The 24,346-nt window shown below is 39.8% G+C and overlaps 1 non-coding gene across 1 annotated transcript; it reads left to right on the top strand.

The window, feature by feature from the left end:
* The first annotated feature begins 23,885 nt into the window (after positions 1-23,885).
* Trnas-uga (transfer RNA serine (anticodon UGA)) lies at positions 23,886-23,967 on the top strand. The gene has a single exon. It is a non-coding gene; the product is annotated as a tRNA-Ser (tRNA).
* The last annotated feature ends 379 nt before the right edge of the window (positions 23,968-24,346 follow it).

The following is a 24,346-nucleotide window of genomic DNA, read 5'->3' as shown; positions in this document are numbered from 1 at the left end:
ATGCAGACCCACTGTAGTCCTTGGAGAGATAGCCAGCAGCCATCTGTTGTGACTGTGCAGGTGCACAATCACCGTTGAAGAGTCTTGCGGATAATATAGCAAGTCCATAAACCACCACTTGTGCACTCACAAAGTTTTTGAAATTGTCCTTAGAACCAGCAATGCTGTTATCCAGTCCCTTGCTGAATCATTAACACACGTGCAAACACTATCAGTCCCTACTTCTCACATATTGTCCATATACTATGACCAACAGAAACGTGTGCAGTGAAATGTAACTAACAAGTTAATAATATCATGAACTGGTGACAATTACAATTTTATAACATAAGAATACAATAACAAAGGTACAAAACACATCATTAAAAACATAATAATACAGATAACATTTGTAGTACAGGCTTTACAAAAGAATCGAACTAACATATACATCAGTGGAATTATGACATAAGTACATACATAAAAGATCACAATAACTTTTGAAACATCAACTTCACACATGAGCATTAAACAGAATAAATAATGTGTAAGCATATTTATAAGGTAAATAACATATTATTAATGCCAATTATATTTGAGAATAACAGTATTCCTCATCTTAGTGAATGTAGCTTAATATTAAAAGAAGAAAAAATTCTATGAAACTACACAGAGACAGGAAGAAAACAAATACACAAGGGTACACAAACACATAGTGGGATAACACCAATAGGAAAGGACAGGGTTCGTTTTCAGTGTAACATTTGGTACTGCAGTCCAACCCAAAACTTCATATATCTTTCCTCTTATTTCATCCTTTGTTTCCGCCAAAAAAATTCTATCTAAGCATGCTTTCTGTATTTATATGTTCACACATTTCTTACCTCAACATTTATTTCCAAGAAAATCCTACCTAAACCTGTTTTCTGTACCTTTTTTTGTATAACTTTTCAATGCATTTCTTCCAATTCATCGCAACTCATTCTCTTCTATAGTCTACCCCCTCTTAATCTAACTTAAATCTACTGAGCTCAGATGCTAAACTAAGGGACGAGGCAATGCAGCAGCACAAAACAATTAACACAAACATCAATGACAAAAATACAAATGCCAAAGCAATTGCAATATTACAACTAATATAGGGCACTGTGCAGCAAAAAAAAAAAAAAAAAAAAAAAATCTGGCTTAGCAGAGTAACACAAATTAAAGTTCAGTAGCACTATGCCTGGCAAACAGCAGCTTATATCGAAACATGACATAGCTCAAGCAGAAAAAATAGTACACTAAAGATAACAATGCAGATAAGGCAAATGTATAATCACATCTTAATGTCTAAGTAATTAAAGTGGTGCACCACAACAACTGATTGTAAAAAGAAATATTACCATGTACTTGAAAAGAAAATTATGTGTTACTGTTACTAGTTCCTTCTTATTGTTCTTTCCTTTCCAAGTGCTCCTTTTTTAAAGAATGTGTATCATAAAATAATTATTTAATAGATCTGTTGACAGAAAGTGTTCACATTAGCAAATGCATTTTATTTTATAAAAGCAATGCTGCAACACAGCTGGAAACCAGATATCAAATGAAATAAGCAATTACGCCAACCAAAGCATAAAAACATCATTCAATAGCTATGTGGCATTTCGTAAGTCAGTAGCTCTCAATTCTCGTAGAAAGACACTTGTTTTATCAGGTTTGCAGATGTAAGAATATTTCCAAGGATAATGGCCTCCCCTTTTTTTTTTTGTTCTACCTGTGCCGCTGAAAAGGGCTCGCAATAATGGCTTTTTCTCCAGGCATCTGACACAGCTGGGTGCCCGCGACGCATTACGTGCAGGTGGTCACTTAACTTTCGTACGGAAATATTTACGACAGCAGTTTCTGCTACCGTGACAGTCTCATATAAAAATATTTCACAGGTCAAGAATTAGCGTTGCAAATCTGTAGAAACAAAATCCTATAAATATAAGTGTCCAAAAAAAATATTGGTCAGCATTGTGATACAGTCACACATTTCATAACTCTTAAAGTACGTTTCTTGGTTTCCAACATCCTTTTTCATAAATCAGAGTCCCTAAACACTACTCATTATTCCTTACTTCATTATACATATACATATTCGTCGACACTTCTTCAATATTTCATCATGAGAATTACGTAGCATAATAAACATTCCCCAACAACATAATACACATCGTCGTCGTAATAATAACATCATAACACTTCAGTCAAATCTCAAAATCGTCGTAACTTCCTCCAATAATTTCTAAGCCTAAAAAAATTCTCTGCTCATGTCAAAAGTGTCAGCTGCCTCAAACGTACTTTAAAAATCATGATCTCATACCAAATACATCATTCAAAGCTCTCATAGTATCACAATGATTCCGAAAAAATATGAACAGTTTACAAAGTACAGACAAAATACAGTTTCATAAGTGTGAAGTTATCCAACTGTGTAATTGCGTAAACATGTGTCACTGATGTAGTAAAATAAATGTTTGTCTCTCTCAGTTAAATGATCAGATAGCTGTGTAATTTGTGTGTTAGAGAAATATGGTACCGATGTGTAAAGTTGTATAAGCAAATACCATATTAGCTAGGGTTCCTTGTGGTTGCCACACACATGGTACACAAAGTAGGCGTGTACCCCCTGAGGATTAATGTAATTATACCCTCAGGTGTTACAGATTACACCAATGGAATGAAATATATCACGGAAAACTTTCTTTGTAATTCAAAAATCTTTAAAAATAAATGTTTTAAGTATAAAATTGATCACTGAAATGCTTGTCCTGTAGCGCTAAATGTGCATCTTGTTGTAAGATAATCTCTGTGGAAGTGTCGTAGTTATTTTCCTCCGAAAGCTAAGTTCTGCAGAAGCCAATGTACTTACCTCATGATAAACAAAAGTGAAATGCTTTCCGTATAGATATCGTAGTTATTATGCTTATTGGCATGATGAAGAAAGTACTGTACAGTAACGTAATGTTGTGCCACGATAAAAGGCTGTCTCATTGTTGCTATACCACAAAAGTTACTACTAAAACATGTTTTTCTTTCCAGAAGAATTCAGAAAACTGTGCAGATATAAAACAGATACACGGCAAAAGCAACATTGTAAATTGTCACTCATTAGTAGCGTCGTGATAAAAATCGTGTAGCTGTCACATAAACTAACCTCTGTGTCATCTGGTATCTCTCAGAAAGCACTTTAAATTCAGAATGTATTTTCAAATAAACCAAAATGTTGCATTAAAATCTCATTAGCAGTACTGGTAAATGTTCTAAGTATGTGAGCCTTATAGTCGTTACGTAATCGTGCAACAAACAAGCAAGAATGTACACACACAATAACACTGTGACGTCTGTTTACTATAACAATGCATTCGTCATTTCTGTTTAAATAAGTGCTCTTGGTTCTTGATTGGATATTTAACTTCAAACATTGTTGTATGTTAACAGATTCTAAGTCTGACAAAGCATACTAGAAATGTGAAGTGAAAAGTTTTATGACAAAGACTAAGTTAAAAAGCAGATTATCTTTCAATAAATGGTTTTACATGTGAAATGTGGTGTAAACCTTTACTCTTCCTAGTACGCAGAGTTTCAACTTCAACGCAATTATCATGTGGTATACGTCGGTAAAGAATACTGGAATTTATCTCAAGGTTAGCGTCTATGTTATTTTTTTCTGAGCCAGCTGGCGCACACGGATGCCTGCGGTGCGAGTCATTGTCTGTTCCTTTGTTGGCGCGCGTCGTTATTTGGATTAGGAGACCTAACTTCTACAAATTCACCTTGCCGAGAGGGCCCAGCTCTGTTATAATCCCGCCAGTTCTGATGAAATTCAGGTCTGTCGTTACGATCACATCGTCTGTCGTCATGTCGATAGTTCCTGTAGTTTCTTTCTTGTCGGTTAAGTGGTGGAGAATTTCTCCCTGAATCGTAACTGCGCGCTGGACCGTTGCGTCTAAAGTTATTCTGTCTCCCTTGATAATAATTGTTTTGGTTCCCATATTGTCTGTTTCTCTGATTGGCTCTGGCTCTGAGCACTATGGGACTCAACTGCTGAGGTTATTAGTCCCCTAGAACTTCGAACTAGTTAAACCTAACTAACCTAAGGACATCACAAACATCCATGCCCGAGGCAGGATTCGAACCTGCGACCGTAGCGGTCTTGCGGCTCCAGACTGCAGCGCCTTTAACCGCACGGCCACTTCGGCCGGCTTCTCTGATTGTCTCTGTGATAGTCATTACTACGGAAATGTGATCTTTCTCTGTAACTATTATTACTCTGCCAGCGGTTGTCGTACGGGTGGTGTCTGTTTTGGTCACGATATGTGTTGTGAGAATAGCTTTGTCGTGTCCAGTTATTATTTCTTTCATCGCGGAATTGCGACGGATGTGATCTGTAATTGTTGTGCTCCTGCGTTCCGCGATTGTCAGTGTCAATTTCCAGTTCTTGTAAAAGTCCCTGAAATGCTTCAATGTCGTCTTTGCAACGTCCTGCCAAAATAATGTGTCGTAAATGTTCAGGCAATTTGATTACGCAAATGCGGATAAGTTCTGAGGGGCTGTATGGGTTTGACAGGTACTGATTCTTGTGCAACATGTCTTCAAAATATTCCATAAGACTGGAAAATTCAGATTGTTCGAAACGTTTCATCATTATGATGCTTTGTTTTACTCGGTCTTGTGTGGCCTGAGACCAATATGCTGAGAGGAAGGCATGGTAAAATTCTCCTTCACTGTGGCAATCGTGAATGACCGACCGCATTCTTACAGCTGGTTCATTCTCTAAGCAGCCACACATAAATTCTAATCTGTGCTCTAATGACCAGTTGGGAGGAAAACAATGAGAGAATTGATGGAGCCATGCTTGTGGATGAATGTCGTTGCCAGAATTCTTAAATGTTTTGAATTTACGTGTAGTAATGAACAGCTTATAGTCAAAGTCATCATGTCGGCGAGTCGCATATCGGTCATTGTTACGTCGTTTCGGCGGTTCCATTTCAAAATTCGGTGCACCTTGCCAATTTCTTTCATAACTTCCGAAGTGTTCTGTGTTATTATTTTGTGGTTGTTCCGTATTTCTAAGTCCCTTTTCCCGTATTGGAGCGCGAGTGGCCTCTGAAATACGTAATTCTTGTATTACCTGAGTCAGCTGATCTTGTACTTCCCGGATTTCTCTTTGGTGTTGCGTATTAATTTGATTCTGATTTTGTTTGAATTTCCTAATTTGTTCGCACTCTTCTGTGTCATTAAAGACTACCGGTTTTGTGTCGTTCAGATTATCATCTACCTTCGTAGATAAGTTAGTGAACTGATCCGAAAGTTCGGCTACTTTCTCCGATAGTGAACACATTTCCTCAATGTGTTTTTCTGAACCAAGTTTCAGAGTGTCCATTTGTGTTGAAATCGAATCTACTGTGTTCTTTAAGTTTTCCTGAGTTTTTGCAAGTTGCGTAACCGAATCGGTAGATGCAACTGAGTCAAATTTAGCTTGCAAGGTCTCATGATTTTCATGAACAATAATTTGCAGTTCTTTTATGGCTGCTTCGTGATTCTGTAATGCCTTTTCATGCCGCGAAAAAATAGGTTGAAAATGCTCACAAATTTGAGTTTTTACGTCATTACAGACTTTTTGACATTTCGATTCAATGTGATGTAACTCAGTAGTTAAATCTTCACGCGTTTGTTCAAGAGTTTGTTCCAATGAGTCTAACTTTTGAAGCTGTTGCTGTGTTTGTCTCTGATTTTGTTCCATTGTGTCTAACTGTTGCTGTGTTTGTCTCTGGTGTTGTTCCATTGTGTCTAACTTCTTGAGATTTTGTTCCACTGTGTCTAACTTTTCAAGCTTTTGTCCCATTTGTTGCATTAATTGTAATAACAATGCACTGGTGTCTGAAACATGTTCCTCAGTCCTTTTCGGCAGTGAAGTTGCACCGGCAACATTCACATTTTGACAAGCGGAAAATGTGTCTTGACTCATTTGAGAAAACGGTGAGAACCCAAAACCTGAGTCTGCAGTATTTGCAATATTGTGTTCTCTCATTCCCGATTCCTGAGGCGAGCTGTTGCCGACCAATCGATCGATAACGCTTCCCTGTTCACTACCTGTTTCACTGTCTACACCATTGTTTGCCGCCCGCTCCATTTCCCTATGCGCAATTACCAAAGTACTACTTTGAACATTAGTTAATTCATTACTCTGCGGCGCTAACACACTGCTTTCGTCTTCACTGTCATTTCTCAGTTTACTTTGGAGCCTAGTATTACGTTTTTCACACGCCATTATTGTCACAGTATTTCACACGATAACACAGAAAAGCGCAATTTGAAGAGCAAAATAAAATAACATAGCAATGGAAATAATGTCTACTTAATTGCCAGCGCAGCTGCGAAATACTTGGTGCAAATCTACATGCATGCCACAACTGTTTTACTGTACAACAATGAAAAACTACAACTACAAAGGAAATTCTCTCTATGATTACGCGCTACCAATAAACAATAGCTACACCAATTACACAAACTACAAGAAAAATCAGAAGATTCCAGTGAGGTATCCTAGGCTAAGGGTCGACATATGAAACGTCCCCTTTGAACAATTATACATGACTGTGCTTAAACTGACACACAATATTTTGTTAGCGCAACGCAATCTGACTTTCAAAATTCCCTACAAAAGAATGGCCCTGACTAACATTAAACTATACCTTTCACAACTCACTTACCTCACAAAAATGTTCGCTGCTCAAGCTACTGCAATACAGCGAGTGCCACTACTGCCAGCTAAATAAAAGATTCAAACTATGGAAGGCACTAACTACTGATAGGGATAGTTAGCAAATGAAAGATATTAATAGAGAACAAACAATGTATTTACCTTGATATCATCATATATAAATATAGCAGTTCATGACAAATTTCAAATCTCCGCCATCTCTCTCCCCACATCCACCACTGCTGGCGGCTCACCTCCAACTGCGCAACGCTACGCGCTGTTCACAGCCAGCTGCCTAACACTACAATGGCAGACAACAATGCAAACTAGCCACAGACTGCACACAGCACAGCCAGTGATTTTCATATTGAGCGCTACGTAACGTTGCCAATAAGAAAACATAAACAGCCTACTTGTAACGTTGCCAATAAGAAAACATAAACAGCCTACTTACAATTGGTATTGTAAAAAATTTCTACTCTATACAAGTGAGGTAATGAAAGACTAAACTGGTCTTGCATTTGTTTTGAAAGGCTACAGGCGACTATGTTTACACCCTGAAGCAGTCACCTTAACTTGTAAACCGTCCACCTAGCCATGTGTAGCTAAATCGATTCTGCCCTTAGGCAGTGGTTGTTGTTGCTGGCCTGCATTCAAGGTTATCACTTTTATCAGAATCTTTAATAAAACTTGAGTGCTGAAATAATTTAATCAAATAGTGGCCTTGTCATTATTGGAGTCAGGTATTGATGTGGGTGGGATTAATGTCAACATTGGATTAATTTTTTATAAAAAAAATATAGCAAAGGTTTATTGATCATAAAAGAGGAGAACATAGGGTAAGTGAGATAACAAATCGTGAACTGTTGTCAACACAAGCAGATACAACATATAATCATCAGTCCACTTTGTGGCGACTGGTTGACAAAGACTAAGGCTTATGTGTTTACTCTGGCTCAAAACAAGGATAACACAATCTTAAATTCTCTCCGAATAGACTTTGATAGATTCAGTCAAGTCAAAAGTTTTAATATATTGGCGCAGCTGAGAACAAGTGGCAAGACTGAGATTCCATTTGCCCTAACAAGTTGGTGCAGCAATAATAATGCCCCTTCCTCGATGCATAGCACTGTGTCAGGTGACGGTCGTGGTGCAAGCGTCTGTATGGTAGGTACTGGGCGGCGCCTGTAATTCATTATCACCTGCACAAAACATGCAAAGTCGCGGGCTGGCGATCCATTAGACGGATCACAATTACCCTCTGATGGTGCTCTGAAATCTCGGGCAGATTCCAGTGTGTGACACTTCGGTGCACTCGTCACCACTGACCAGTTTGACTCATTCATATGGCAGTGTTCACAAAGAGATCAAATGTCAAGGTGGCAGAACTGATATGAGTAAGATTGTCCTTGACACAGCAAGTTGTCCGAGATGACTGTCGGTACGGGTAAGACTTCAAAAAAGGCTCCCCAGATAAGAACAATACCAGTGCGAAGTCACACTCTCGACGTTGTCCCAATAGCAGTCCACTCATAACAAGAGTCCTTAAGGCGTCCGGATTTTACGGACCTTACACGAGCTTGATCGATGGCGACATGATACAGTATGAGATCCTCAGAAAATAATTATACTATATCAACAAAAGGCAATTGCAGTTAATCTCATGTACCAAAAACTAACAAAACAATTTCTACGAATATGGACAATGGCACGGAACAAACAAGTTAAAACGAAACTTATTTTGGAGTCAAACCGAGCAGTTGGTTAATGATATCATAAAACTCCCATTTAGCAAGAGAACTGGGAGCTTCAGCACAGAAACGGATAAGGCCAGAACAATACAAAATCCCTTTTAACATAAATAAGGCCGGGACAGAGGGTAAGTGGCTGAATGTCATTAACAGGACTAGCCTGTGACCCAGTAAGAAAAAAATGTTTATTCACCTCTAGCGACACGGTGATTGGCTGAAGCCGTACTTGACGACATAGACACAACAGGGTAGGGAGATCCCCATTATATAAAAGCATTTTGAGGCCTTAAGGCTCTCTCTCGCCGCACAAGTGTGTGGAAATAAGCGAGGGCGTTGAGAGCTTTGCTTTCTGCGAAGTGAGGACGATTCACTTCACATATCATGGAGGCAGATAGCAAAGGGGTAGTTAATTATTCCTGCAGGAATTTTTGCAGGCAAAGAAATTGTGCACATCGCTCCAACCCATGGCGAGTGTGCAATAGCCATTATGTCGACTAGGGAAAGATGAACGTTCTACAGAATGCAGGAAAGTTGCGACTTAGTGAATTCAGTCAAGGTCAGGGTAGGGAATTAGCATTTCAGATCCAGCTTGAGGGCACCGCCGTTGCAGATGCTGCTTGGTAAAGCACCATCGCGCATTAGGCGACTGTAAATGTTGAGTCTAGATTTTGCTCACTCCAACTTGCATGTGCATTGACCATTGAATATCAAAAGCTAGGATGCTAACCTACCCTCACATTGAGTAGATGAGTTTTTTTTTCATCGGTTCAAAAAGTAAATTTATTCTCCACCAATTCAGTGCCTTGACCAGCTATTACAAAGTAGATTTAAATGAGCAGATGAGGATTTTTAATAATCATTCTTTCCTGCGATAAAAAATTTTCATGTGTAGAGATAACGATTTTAATAACCATCATTTCAGTATGTCCAAGAATTAAATATTTTGTTATTGTGTGTCAAAAGTAATTGAACATGATGGTTGTTTCACTTGACCCTTGAAAGCAACAGTTGATAAATTTTATGTACAATAAAAAAGGGAATAGCTGTTACGTCTTTCTAGAATAGTCCCCAAACTTTCAGTTTTATTAATTCATGCATTCTAGTCACGTGACAGCAGAATTTCTAACGATTTTTATTATAATCCGCACCTGATATTAGCTGCCTTACAGGGCGAGGTTCATATTTATTTAGAATATCTGTCTGACACCCTTGGCTTGAAGGCAGTTCAGATGTTTTGTGCATTTGTACGCTAAGTGGTAAGCTTAGTTTTGCACACATTAGTACACTCCCTATGCAGACACAAAGATCAGACCAGGAACTCCTCTCTGGACCACTCTGAATCATAACTCCTTGTTTCTCCACTCCTCCCTAGCCATCAAACCTCTGTAAACTCGAGAAAAGCACTCGCGCAACCACTCCAACAGGAGTTTGGTACCAATCACAAGACTCCACGAACACCATGTCGTGCCTCTCGCTCATCTGCTCTACCCTTGGGCCAGTCCTAACCAAAATTGATAGTATTCTGTTCCCTGCTGGAGAAGCAGCCAATACCTGACACACAAATTCCTGCACTGGGAGGAGACGACGTTACCTTCGTGAATTATTTTTCTCACTGCCCCGCTAGGCAGCATATTCAGAGTATCCATTTAGCTGTAAAGTGAAAAACACATTTATCACCAAGATCATTATCTGGACGGGACGAATGTTACAGCACGTCTGACCAGGGGGCTCGGCCAACCGAGAAGTTGTTTTATGTTCTGACATTGACCATTTCAGAGTCGCCGTAAATGTTGCATTCCATTCTAAAATTCTTATAAAGGCCTGGGGCTTCTGAAAAAACTCAGCAGGCGGAGGAAGGACACAACCGTACAGCTCCCTTTGAAACGTCCCCTTTTGACAAATTATACATGACTGTGCTTAAACTGACACACAATATTTTTAGCGCAACGCAATCGGACTTTCAAAAATCCCTACAAAAGAATGGCCCTGACTAACATTAAGCTATACGTTTCACAAATCACTTACCTCACAAAAATCTTGGTTACTCGAACTACTGCAATACAGCGAGCGCCACTACTGCCAGCTAAATAAAAGATTCAAACTACGGAAGGCACTAACTACTGATAGGCATAGTTAGAAAATGAAAGATTTTAATAGAGAACAAACAATGTATTTACCTTAATAGTCATAATATATACAGCAGTTCATGACAAATTACAAAACTCCGCCATCTCTCTCACCACATCCACCACTGCTGGCGGCTCACCTCAAACTGCGCAACGCTACGCGCTGTTCACATCCAGCTGCCGCTGCCCAACACTACAATGGCAGACAACAATGCAAACTAGCCACAGACTGCACACAGCACAGCCAGAGCGCTACGTAACGTTGCCAATAAGAAAACATAAACTGCCTACTTACACCTTGATATGGTGTTTGGTCCGTAGTGAACATAGGAACACGCGAATTTTTACAGCTGCCATCTCTTCACACAGTGGGCATTTTCAACACTGTCAGAAACGCCTTGACTTCTTTCCTACATCCCTGTCCCTGCTGTGACCAGAGGCACCTAACAGGCAGATACAGGCAGGCATTTTTCCTCCTCTTCAGCTGAAAGCATTGTCTGCGAACCAGAGCGAGAAATTCTTGAGATGAGCACTCTATTCCCAGTAAGTGCTTAAAGATGTTCCTCTCCCTAACAGCTGCATGTGGCTACCAAGGCCCAAATGTCCACTGCAAGATTTCCTGTTAAATAACAAAAAAGCCTGTTTGTTCTCAATCCAGACAATACTATTCGAAGGAGTCACCATAAAGATTGCATACGCACTAACAATGTACATACTCCCATCAGTGCCTGCTCATGTTGATAACTTCCTGTCACCCCACAAAATTATACCTAGGGTGTAATAACATTAAAGAGTAGCCCTGCATATGAAAATAAGTGACTTGTCCTCTCTGTGACAAGGTTAATGCAAGTGACGTATCTTGTACCAGATGACTCAAAAATAAAAAAGTTCGTACTAAAAACAACGGAACAACTTTCCCCTGTCAATCTCACAGACTGTTGTTGTTGTTGTGGTCTTCAGTCCTGAGACTGGTTTGATGCAGCTCTCCATGCTACTCTATCCTGTGCAAGCTTTTTCATCTCCCAGTACCTACTGCAACCTACATCCTTCTGAATCTGCTTAGTGTATTCATCTCTTGGTCTCCCTCTACGATTTTTACCCTCCACGCTGCCCTCCAATACTAAATTGGTGATCCCTTGATGCCTCAGAACATGTCCTACCAACCGATCCCTTCTTCTGGTCAAGTTGTGCCACAAACTTCTCTTCTCCCCAATCCTATTCAATACTTCCTCATTAGTTATGTGATCTACCCATCTAATCTTCAGCATTCTTCTGTAGCACCACATTTCGAAAGCTTCTATTCTCTTCTTGTCCAAACTATTTATTGTCCATGTTTCACTTCCATACATGGCTACACTCCATACACTCACAGACAACAATGACGAAATATATCAGAACCCGTGTGACCACTTCTCGGGCATGCAACAGCATTGTTCAGGGCACAAAACACGCAATGGCCGCTTTACCAAGCTGGCAGCTTTACCAAGCACTGAATAACAAAACAATATCTACCCTTATAACGTCAGGGGCATGCGTAAATGAGATAAAGTGAAAGCAGTTTGGAGACACTGTGCACGTGGCTAATGGCATCGGGACACCCCAATTAACATTAACAAAAGAAGTCCCAGCTACAGTGCAGAAAGAAATAAGGCGAGAACAGTATAATACATTTTAAATACACACATCAGAGACCATGGGCAAGTGGCAAGACAGCATTAACAAGGCTAGCGGCGATCCGACAAGAAAAACAAAAATTCACATATAACGAGGAAGCGGTTGTATGAAGCCACAGTGGGCCACACCTATGTGTGGAAAAATAGTGAGGACATTGAGACCTTTACGTCTGCGAAGTAAGGGCAGTACGCTTCACGTATTGTGGCGACAGATGTAAAGCAGTAGTTCATATTCCTGCGGGAATTTTTGTGGGCAGAGCACTGTGCACGTCGCTCCTTCCCTTAGCGAGTTTGCAATAGCCATTATTTTGACTAGGGAAAATTGAACGTTCTACAGAACGCAGGAAAGTTGAGACTGAGTAATAGTCAAGGCCAGAGTAGGAAATTAGCGGTTCAGATCCAGCATGGAGACAACGCTGCCGCATTTTCCGATTGGTTATGTATCGACGCACATTACGCGACATTAAATGTCGAGTGTTTGCTCACTCCAACGTGTGTACACTTTGAATATAGAATTTCAAGAGTTGAATACTAACATACCCTCCATTGAGTACATGAGACTTTGATTAGCTTAAAAGATAAAATTTCGTTCTCCACCAACTTAGTCCATTGAACAGCTACGACAACGTAGATGTAAATTTCACTGATGATGTTTTACTAGTTATAACATTCTCATATATAGAGATAAAGATTTAATAATCACATAGCCAGTGTCTAAACGTTAATTATTTTGTTGAATATTGAAAGTAACTGAACTTGCTTGTTCTGTATCACTTCAACCCTGAAAGCAGTGATAAATTAAATGTTGGATGAAAAAGTGAGAGGTTGTGTTGTCATTTTAGAAAAAGTCCCTGATTCTCATTTATATCAATTTGTGCATTCTTGTTACGTCACAGCAGAATTTCTAATTGATTGGAGACTATCTGCACCTAACATTAGCGGTATTACAGGGCCAAAATTAATAGCTGTGTAAGAATGGCTATCACTCTGGGCTTGAGAAGACAGTAAGATATGTTATCCACTTGCGAGCGATCACAAAATAGCTTTACCCACCAGCACGTTACACAAAATGAATACGTACACCATTACCAACCATGCAACGTCGATACCACTGAACTGCTGATTGAACTAAGGCTGTCAGTGTTGCTGGTGTGGCAGCCTCAGAGGAACATCGGTGGTTTCTCGTCAGTGTGGGTGGCTTCTGTTGATAAACTTCATTTTTCGAGGTTCCCCTTAGGTAGATGTCAATATATGTACAGCATGGAGACCGTGGTGGGTATTTAACATCTCCATTTCGACGTATCCATCTTCCAGGTAGATTTTCACCTAAGTAGGCTCTGACATTTCTGTGGTAGTGGAGGCAGAGCGCCACTTTGTTGTCGATCAAATCTTTCATTTCGGAACACCTCTCGGATGGCAGGTAAAATCGATGTTTGCAGCATATGACGATACACCTCGCCATTTACGGCATCTTCAAAGAAGAATGGGCCAATCGAACCGCGCGATGACAGACCACACTACACATTAACACGCGGTAGATTAACATGTTTGTCCACGCGAACGTGAGAATATTCAGGAGCCCAATACACGCATTTGTGGCTGTTCACAGTACAGTTGTTTGAATTGCGCCTCGTCAGAACAGATAACCATCCCTATAAATTATTGGTTCAAATGGCTGTGAGCACTGTGGGACTTAACATCTGAGGTCATCAGTCCCCTAGAACTTAGAACTACTTACACCTAACTAACCTAAGGACATCACACACGTCCATGCCCGATGCAGGATTCGAACCTGCGACCGTAGCAGTCACGCTGTTCCAGACTGTAGCACCCAGAACCGCTTTATTTATGAAAATACACAGTACAATCACCAACGAATTTTACATATTCACAAACACCTTTACCTTTTACCCATACAAATACAGATTCATTTACAGATATTTTTCTTTTATTACGAGTATACAAAGACAATGCAGAAGGTGACATATATACAGATTTACCAAAGTCTTTATTTGCTAATTCTCCAATATGATAAGTACGGTAAGCAATAATGTCTCTGTCTACAAAACTTTCAAGGCCGCCAACTTGTGGAACACCAGATCCACCTCGTACAATGGCTACAGTAAGCCAACCATTCCCATGTGAGAAGGAATCATTAATGTCAATGCTGAAATTCAGTCGACATCCACAGAAAACACATGGTCCGTCGATGAGTGCGGTAGCAGCAGTGTTCTTGACAGGAATCCTGTTCTTGCCAGCTGCTGTTGCAAATTCGATGTTTTCAATAGTCTTGTACACAGTATTCCTTATGCGTCGCCGGTACCTCGGCATCGTGGCGGCGTTCAATGCAGTTGCCTGTGCAGCTACGCTACAGATCACTTTATTTATGAAAATATACAGCACAATCACCAACAAACTTTACATATTCACATACTCCTTTACCTTTTACCCATACAAATACAGATTCATTTACAGATATTTTTCTCTTATTAAGAGTATATAAGGACAAAGGAGAAGGTGACATATATGCAGATTTACCAAAGTCTTTATTTGCAAGTTCAGTCACGTGATATGTACGGTATGCGATAATGTGTCTGTCTACAAAACTTTTCAGTCCACCAACTTGTGGAACACCCGATCCACCTCGTACAATGGCTACAGTTAACCATCCATTGCCATGTGAGAAAGAATCATTAATGTCGATGCTGACATCCTGTGAAGAACACTGCTGCTACCGCACTCATCGACGGACCATGTGTTTTCTGTGGATGTCGACTGAATTTCAGCATTGACATTAATGATTCCTTCTCACATGGGAATGGTTGGCTTACTGTAGCCATTGTACGAGGTGGATCTGGTGTTCCACAAGTTGGCGGCCTTGAAAGTTTTGTAGACAGAGACATTATTGCTTACCGTACTTATCATATTGGAGAATTAGCAAATAAAGACTTTGGTAAATCTGTATATATGTCACCTTCTGCATTGTCTTTGTATACTCGTAATAAAAGAAAAATATCTGTAAATGAATCTGTATTTGTATGGGTAAAAGGTAAAGGTGTTTGTGAATATGTAAAATTCGTTGGTGATTGTACTGTGTATTTTCATAAATAAAGTTATTATGCCTTCAGACCACTCACAGTACTCCATCCTTCGATCCGTGTCGTCCTCGTTAATAGCGTGCAGTGATATTTCCACTTTCCAACCTTCAGAATTCGCCATACGATTGATCGGCTTGCCCCACTTCACGTGCACCCTCCTCCACAGATCATTGAGGTGACCTAGTAAAATGTTGCAACACAGCAGTGCTGGAAGCTGGACTTATTGATGCTTTTGGTCGGCCAGACAAATCGAACACTGCCGCCGGCATCAAATTTATCCAGAATAAGATAAATTGTTGTACGTGTTGGTGGCTGAGTTCTGTACATATTATGCCATTGCTGTTGTACCTTCACGTTTTCATACTTCCAGTACCGCGACATTGCGTTGCTCAAACGACAATTTTACTTCGTTCTGTGCCGCACAATGCACTGTCATCTACTGGAAAACGCGCGAAGATTTATTGGGAAAACAATGGGTTACACTACCGCGGAAAATTGCAACTGTGTGTCATCTTGTTCCAAAGATGTTAACTATCAAAGAGTGTCTGCATTTTTATGGACACCTCGGTGTTTCAATATGTGTTACAGATTTAAGTTGGTTTATCTCAAGAAGTTCATTTTTGAGTTCTCATTGCTCTTGCCGGTGCGCGATACGTTAATCTCCGCGCTAAAGAATCTTTACTGGTACTGCTTAAAAAGTGAATATCCCGAGATTTAAATTGCTGCTCATGTTTTGTTCCTACCGCTATGCTTGTATTCAGTGTTAAGATCTACTGTTGTTTCAGGTCATCTTCTGCGTTTTAAAAATCTACTAGTCTACTGCTAAAAATCAAATTAAAGGGAAATTTTTTGTCTATTCGTTCAAAGTAATTTTTGTTTTGAGAAATGTTAGTACACCGCTAGATTAACTCCCATTTCTTCAGAAACTAAGTTTTGAACATCTCTTCTGTGAATTCCCCCCCCCCCCCCCTCCCCAGAGAGACTTTCACCAGGTCCAAGTGCTGGTTACTGTTAAGTTATTCCTCGCATGAATGTTATTTAAAACCTCTGTTTATCCATACATATTATAAAATTGTGTGTGTGTGTGTGTGTGTGTGTGTGTGTGTGTGTGTGTTTTCCACAAGACCGATTTCAACTATAACTTGTATACATATCACTTATTATCGTCTTACAATTTTTGTTAGTGTATGAACCACCAATCTATTATATTTCAGGACCTTTGACGTCACAATGAAATGCGTGAAAAATTGCCGCATGTTGCATGGCGTTTAAATTTATTACTTCTGTGCCATTACCTCTATTAACAATAAATTTCGCAGATAGTATGTACATACGCCGCTAAACACCCCTACAAAATTATATCATGCTACCACACACAGTTCAGGAGGACCGCCGCATTGTGCATCTCGTTTAAATGTATTACTTCTTTGCTACTAACTCAGTTCATAGTAGCGCCTGGACATCGGACTATAAATACTGTTTATAAGTTCTAAGTAAAGTAAATATTACTTAATTTGGGTACTGCACTAATACGTCTGTGCATTGTGCATATTTCTTTATATTACTATTTCAAAATTTGAAAAGAGTATTCATGAGTACATCGAACTGAAATTTTTTCAGCATTTTTTTGCTTTCGTTTCTAACAGATAACCGGCAAAATGAATACACGGACAATGCCGGATTTGTCAGCTAGTCTGTTTATAATATGTATCTGGGTCACGATAACCCACGCAACGCCTGACTGCGAGAAGCTGAACAGGTTCTTATAGTACAACGTTAATTAACGACTCATAATAGTCTAAGCTGAAAATGCAATGTCTTTTCTTTCCCTACAATGTTGTCAAAAATAAGTGTCCAGTGGCTCGTTAGCTTCTTCGTTCAGGGAGAGTATGGCTCAAATGGTTCAAATGGCTCTGAGCACTATGGGACTTAACATCTGTGGTCATCAGTCCCCCAGAACTTAGAACTACTTAAACCTAACTAACCTAAGGACATCACACAACACCCAGTCATCACGAGGCAGAGAAAATCCCTGAGCTCACCGGGAATCGAACCCGGGAACCCGGGCGTGGGAAGCGAGAACGCTACCGAACGGCCACGAGATGCGGGCCAGGGAGAGTAAAGTGCTCCCATGGTACACCTATTGCGTAGAATACGTGGGTAACAATGACTGACACGCTTGCAAAGCTATGGTGTCAAAGCGTTATAGAGTAATGGCGATAGTAAGATGCCCAACTTTGCGTCAACTGTCTTGAGTTTTTGGAATTTTATGAGCGAAGGATTTGAAACAGTAAATAATTTAATCGCTTATCTCTAACAATTACTCGCTTAGTGCGTTTCTCTGTCGAAGATGCGCCGTCAGTTTGTTGCTAGTTGGGCGTAGTGTATTTCTCAAACTACAGTTAATGCGCACAAGGTTTGAAATGGTTTGGTTTCGTGACGCGGAACTCAAAACTACAAAAGTTAGTGGGAAAGTGAAGCTAAATTTGCGACGTAGTAGAAAGCCGATAATTTTACGTATTGTAAGGTGTGTGAAAGCAAAGCAAACATTTCCTCGGACGAGAAAACTAATTTTTAATACACGTGTACAGTAGAAAAGCAGACGCATGTGCAATGCGCTGCAAGACTACTACGGTTGAAACTTTTAACTTCATTGTGATTCCAGGACTCAAATGTAAGCAACAAACTTATGGAGGTGGAAATAAGACTTCGTGCAATTACAGCTGAACACACGTATCGTTCAACGTTATGAAACATTTGTCTGCATTGTTGAAGCCAGAGTGTTGAGATCCAGAAAGTGCCAAAACAGTTACGTGAAGTAGAGCAAGGCCGCTGCTATTGTGGGACATGTTACATGTGGTGAAAGTAAAACGTTTGTAATTTGCATCACAGTACTAAGTTTTCAGTAATTGTTGAGGAATCAACTAACCTCAGTAATACCTGACATTTTTGCGTTGACGCTGAAGTTGACCTAGAGCGTGGAAGGATGGGAGATGCATTTTTAGATCTCATTCCAGTAACTGAGGGCAGTGCTGTTAATCTTGACAACAGTTTTTATCGTCAACAATTACCATATAAGGAAAATTTAATAGATTTCGCTGCCGACGGAGCTAGTGTCAGGATGGGCAAACACAACTCCCTGTGTGCCCTGTTCATAATGAAATTCATATGCCGTTCTTTCAACCTGTGCTCCTCCTATTCTTGTGCAAAACTACCAAGGCCCCGGAAGATGTGGTTGGAGACATATTAACTTAAATTCATACTGGCGCTAAGCACATAGCTGTATTAAAGTGGTTCCAATGTTTTCTGAGGGTCAAGCTGAACAAATTGCTACACCCAAGACAAACTAGGTGGTTGTCCCTTCAATCCTCCATTGTGGAGAAAATACAGTACAGTGATCCTCAAATCTGTTTCACTTGAAGGCGGTCAATCTGTTGCTTAAAGTTTTATATTGAGGCGGTCCAGCAAATTTTGCCCCATTTCTTCTTTGCTCATCCTGTAGTTAAATCATTGGAAGTACTGGAGCCGAGAAAAATTGGTAGCTTCCAACCACTGGCCCCAGTTGCGGCGTATTTTTCCAGGTATAGTGTGGCTAGTAACAAACTTCAGCAATTAGTTAATAGCGTCTGCTCCGGAACACTGGAGTTGCATACAAGCCTACTGCTGGGAAATCTCTAAAGTGTACGCAGACTCAAAGCCTGTATTTGCCGGCCGGTGGGGCCATGCGGTTCTAGGCGCTTCAGTCCGGAACCGCGTGACCACTGCGGTCGCAGGTTCGAATCCTGCCTCGGGTATGGGTGTGTGTGATGTCCTTAGGTTAGTTAGGTTCAAGTAGTTCTACGTTCTAGGGGATTGATGACCTCAGATGTTAAGTCCCATAGTGCTTAGAGCCATTTGAACCATTTTGAACCAAAGCCTGTATTTCCTGTGCTCGCCAAATTTGTTTAGCCCTTGTTAAAGCCTAGTTTACACGACGACATTAGGTTGTACCACTAGTTGCTTGGAATGACTTGTACGCAAATGGTTTCATATTTGACTGTAGACACCGCGAAACCAGTGTACACTTCAGTTTCGTCTTTTTGTGGGTCCCTGAGTCGTGTCTTAAATGAAAGTTTTGGCAGCTGCAAGTCGCACGAGATGTGATGGAGTTAATGTTTGTTGCGTGGGATCAGTGCATAAGAAAAAAGAAAACAAATGAGAAACGTGTTTGGACTCGTGACTGGATGAAGAAAAGACGTTAGCTCGGTTGCTTAGCAAAAATGGTTCAAATGGCTCTGAGCACTATGGGACTTAACATATGAGGTCATCAGTCCCCTAGAATTTAGAACTACTTAAAACTAACTAACCTAAGGGTTCTCACACATCCGTGTCCTAGGCAGGATTAGAACCTGCGACCGTAGCGGTCCCGCGGTTCCAGACTGAAGCGCCTAGAACCGCTTCGTCACAAGGCCGGCCGGTGGTTCAGCATCCTTGCTGAAATAATTTATAATGGAAGATCCTAGAAGTTCTTTTAATTATCTTAGAATGTCACCAGAACCGTTCACGTTTCTTCTAAACAGAGTTAATTACGCGATAAGGAATGAAGGTACTGTAATGAATGAAGCACCATCGCCAGAACTTAAGTTATATATCAGAATGCGTGCATTATAATCTAGAACACTGGGCATGCTATAAAATACGGTTTTAGTTGGTGATGACGCGTGTGACGAGGGCTTCCCGTCGGGTAGACAGTTCGTCTGGTGCAAGTCTTTCGATTTGACCCCACTTCGGCGACTTGCGCGTCGATGGGGATGAAATGATAATGATTAGGACAACACAACACCCAGTCCCTGAGCGGAAAAAATCTCCGACCCAGCCGGGAATCGAACCCGTCGCGCTGACGCTCAGCTACCGGGGGCACCAATAATTATTAACGTTAGCAATAATAATTATTCGAAGCAGGCCGCATTAAGAAGAGAATGGTTTGCAACCTACTCTCTTTAAGACAGATCTGCACAGTGGCAATATTTCAAAATTCTAACATATGTGAATGGGGAGCATTGCAGCGACGTTTTAAACAGCTGAATACTGAATAAAGAATGCAGCTTCTTGAGTTTGTATAGCCTTCCCTCCTGTCAACAATTTTCCTTAACAAAGAGTTGGCCAACTTAACGATGGGATTTTAGTCTTGTTGACGAGAGCGTTTCCACAGCTAGAATTACACTTGCTTGTATTTTTCTTAATTCAGTTGTATATGTGCTTCTAACTCAATAAATTTTGCCCTGCAACTCAGATATTGTCAAATCATCTATGTTGTGATGGCACATGACGGTCTCAGCGGCAATAATATGTTGCTTATTTTTGTAATCAGCATCACTGAAATCCCACAAACACCTATGCAAAGCATAGATATCCAAAAAGCGAACATTATTCTCAGTTCCCCACTTGATATTTCAGTTTGTCTACACTCTACGAACACACACAACCTCAAAACTCACGCAACTAGTGTCGCCGAAGTTGGAACACTCCGAAAGTGTTTAGTTTCACCGAGTTGCGCAAACGCATGGCGTGCATGCGCAGTTGCCTGCAACCTAGTGTCGTCGTGTAAACTAAGGAACCATATGGACGCCCCCCATTCAGAACTAGGGTTAAATCTTCCCCGCTCCGGCGCCGCTGTAGAAGGAATAGTTTCTGCAATTGGCTAACGAAAACCAAAAAGCAGAAACAAATTTTCACTAAAACATTATGTGGTTTATTGCGCGCGCACACACACACACACACACACACACACACACACACACACACACACACACACACACACAAAGGCCAGTGAAAAATTCCTAGTGCTTCTTCTTTGGAATTAAAAAGTCTGACAAACAGCCTTAACAGTGCTACGTATGCCGACAATGAGAAACAATAAACACACTTTTCAGTCTTCGGTGGAAAAATTTCTTAAAGCCTGAAAATGGTGGTTGATTTTTATCTTTCATCTTTCATTTTGCTTTTGTAAGCGTAATAAGCATTATTACAGGCTTAACTGTTAATACTGCTGTTTAATTATATGGTTGAGTACATTATGGCGGACAAAACAATTTTGGTAAGTTGTATCTGAAATTTCTCATAAAGCACAATAGTGAAAATCATGCACAGTGGCACCTATGCACGTCTAATGCCGTGTCATTACATCATATTGCCTTTGTGTGCATTTTTATTTCATTGTACGAACAACAGTAATAATAATAATAATAATAATAATGCCACAAATATAGAATACATCACAGACATTCAGCAACAGAAAGATTCACATTAAGCAGAAAGGAAGGAAGGGGATTTATCGACATGAAAAACCTACATTATGGACAGGTAGACAATTTAAGAAAATTCTTTATAGAACGAGCAGAAACTAGCAAAATACACAAAGCAATCACTCATATAAATACATCGGCTGCACCACTGCAATTTCATAACCACTTCTACAACCCTTTAGATCACATAACATCAACAGATACGAAGAAAGTAAATTGGAAAAGAAAACACTACATGGCAAGCACCCATATCATCTAACACAGCCGCACATCGATTAAGACGCATCCAACACATGGCTAAGAAAAGGCAATATATACAGTGAGACGGAAGGATTCATGATTGCAATACAGGATCAAACAATAAACACCAGATATTACAGCAAGCACATTATTAAAGATCCCAATACCACAACAGATAAATGCAGACTTTGCAAACAACAAATAGAAACAGTAGATCACATCACAAGCGGATGTACAATACTAACAAATACAGAATATCCCAGAAGACATGACAATGTAGCAAAAATAATACATCAACATCTTGCCATACAACATAAACTAATAAAACAACACATTCCCACATACAAGTATGCACCACAAAATGTACTGGAGAATGATGAATACAAATTATACTGGAACAGAACCATTGTAACACATAAAACAACATCACATAACAAACCTGACATCATACTCACCAATAAAAAGAAGAAATTAACACAAATAATCGAAATATCCATACCCAATACAACAAATATACAGAAGAAAACGGGAGAAAAAATTGAAAAATACATCCAACTGGCTGAGGAAGTCAAGGACATGTGGCATCAGGATAAAGTTGACATTATACCAATTATACTATCAACTACAGGAGTCATACCACACAATATCCACCAGTACATCAACGCAATACAGCTACATCCAAACGTATATATACAACTACAGAAATCTGTAATTATTTATACATGTTCAATTACCCGAAAGTTCCTAAATGCAATGTAACATATACCATACAGTTAAAAGGAAGTCACGCTTGATCAAGGTCCGCGTCACATTCCATTTTTAACCAGACATAACGTCTGAGAAAGGAAAGATAATAAATAATAGCATAAAAAAGACATACAGTGCTTCTGAAACCACTGTAGTAGCAATTTCCTTGATTTAGTGCGATTTTTGGATATACATTATTTATTAACGTATAATAGTAAAGTAATGGTATTGAGAATACGCTGTCCAGTATCTACCGCTATCCTCTGCTTTTTCAAAGTTGTACCTCCTGATTTCGAGACCTGCATCTGACAACACTGCGTGTATTTTGGATCTGGCGTTACTAGTTATTGTTCTTCACTTGTTATTCTTCATTTGCCATTATTATTGTAAATTCCTGTACTGAGGAAACGAATAGCCACATTTCCTAGTGTTCGTCTGTTACTAAATATTATCAAATAATATAATCTGTCGTGAATGTCAAAGTAAGGACATAGATATGATACACTGAAGCTTGTTATAAACAATGCGCTGAAAAATGAAAACATACAAGGTTGAAACAATGAAGAGAGAATTTGCAGCTTTAAAACTTTATTATTGCGAGACACGCGAGGAAAACAATCTGTGCCGATACGATTTTTACAAACGAATGTGCCTGCATGTGCGAGAACGGGCATAAATGCTTGTTTTGAAAAGAATATAAGTAATTTTTGTTTCAGAATTGGCGATCCAGCATGGAATTCGCGGGACCTTATTGTGTTTAGACCTCATTGACACTGGATGTTTCACAGCAAGTACAATTATTTATTTCTATAGTTTAACACTTCCTTTGAAAGGAAAACTTGTTGAAGAGTTGGGAATGGATTTGAGTTTGCTGCAACATATCGGAAGGATGTCTGATTGTTTGATAAGGGATGAAATACACACAAACACTTAACCAGATTGTTTTCCCGGATGCCATCCTCAATGGGAGAGAAACGTTCAGATGTGCTAGCGAAATAAGTGTTCGAAGTGCTTCACTCAAATGTTCAGAATTTGTGTAGTCCCACGCCTTTATTTCGCAGAAAGACTCTCTGAATATTCCAGTTATTCTGATTTATTACTAAGAAATGTTATTTGTAAGTTTCATAGATAAATTTAAATTAAATCCTTAATTTTTAACGGTTTCAGGGTATCGAACTATTAGATCTATACATTTCATCAACAAAGCCACTTTGCGGCCTCGGTGAAATGCTGCGCTGATGCGCTGAGTTCCAACCAGCTGCGGTGTCCGAGCGGTTAAGGAGTTGGACTTGAAATCCAATGGGTTCTACCCGCACAGGTTCGAATCCTGTCCGCAGCGAATATTTTTACTCGAAATTGTGTAATTATATATATAGTTGTCGATGATTTCTGACGACTTCATTGTATGTTCTGCCTTAGTATGTCTGGTTGAAATAGTTTTCGCATGTACATTGTGCACGGGAGTCCACGTTGTGAATTAACATTTTCGTTGACATTTTCTTCATTAAGAAGTCGAGACAAATTTTACAATATTGTAACATACATACAATCATCTCACGTAGTCTTATTAAATTAAATCAGTCTTGAATCCGTATTTACAAACCATTGCTCGCCGCTATAAATTTCTGGCGAGGTATGTATACTTGTCGGTCAACTGTTACGTATGTTAAAGCCCCAGGAAAATGTTAGTAATAGAACAATAAAAGTAACAGAAAATT

The sequence above is a fragment of the Schistocerca serialis genome, chromosome 8, assembly GCF_023864345.2.
Source record: "Schistocerca serialis cubense isolate TAMUIC-IGC-003099 chromosome 8, iqSchSeri2.2, whole genome shotgun sequence".
Classification (NCBI taxonomy): Eukaryota; Metazoa; Arthropoda; class Insecta; order Orthoptera; family Acrididae; genus Schistocerca; species Schistocerca serialis.
The sequence above is the reverse complement of the archived record's forward strand: the minus strand, read 5'-3'. Positions and strand labels throughout refer to the sequence as shown.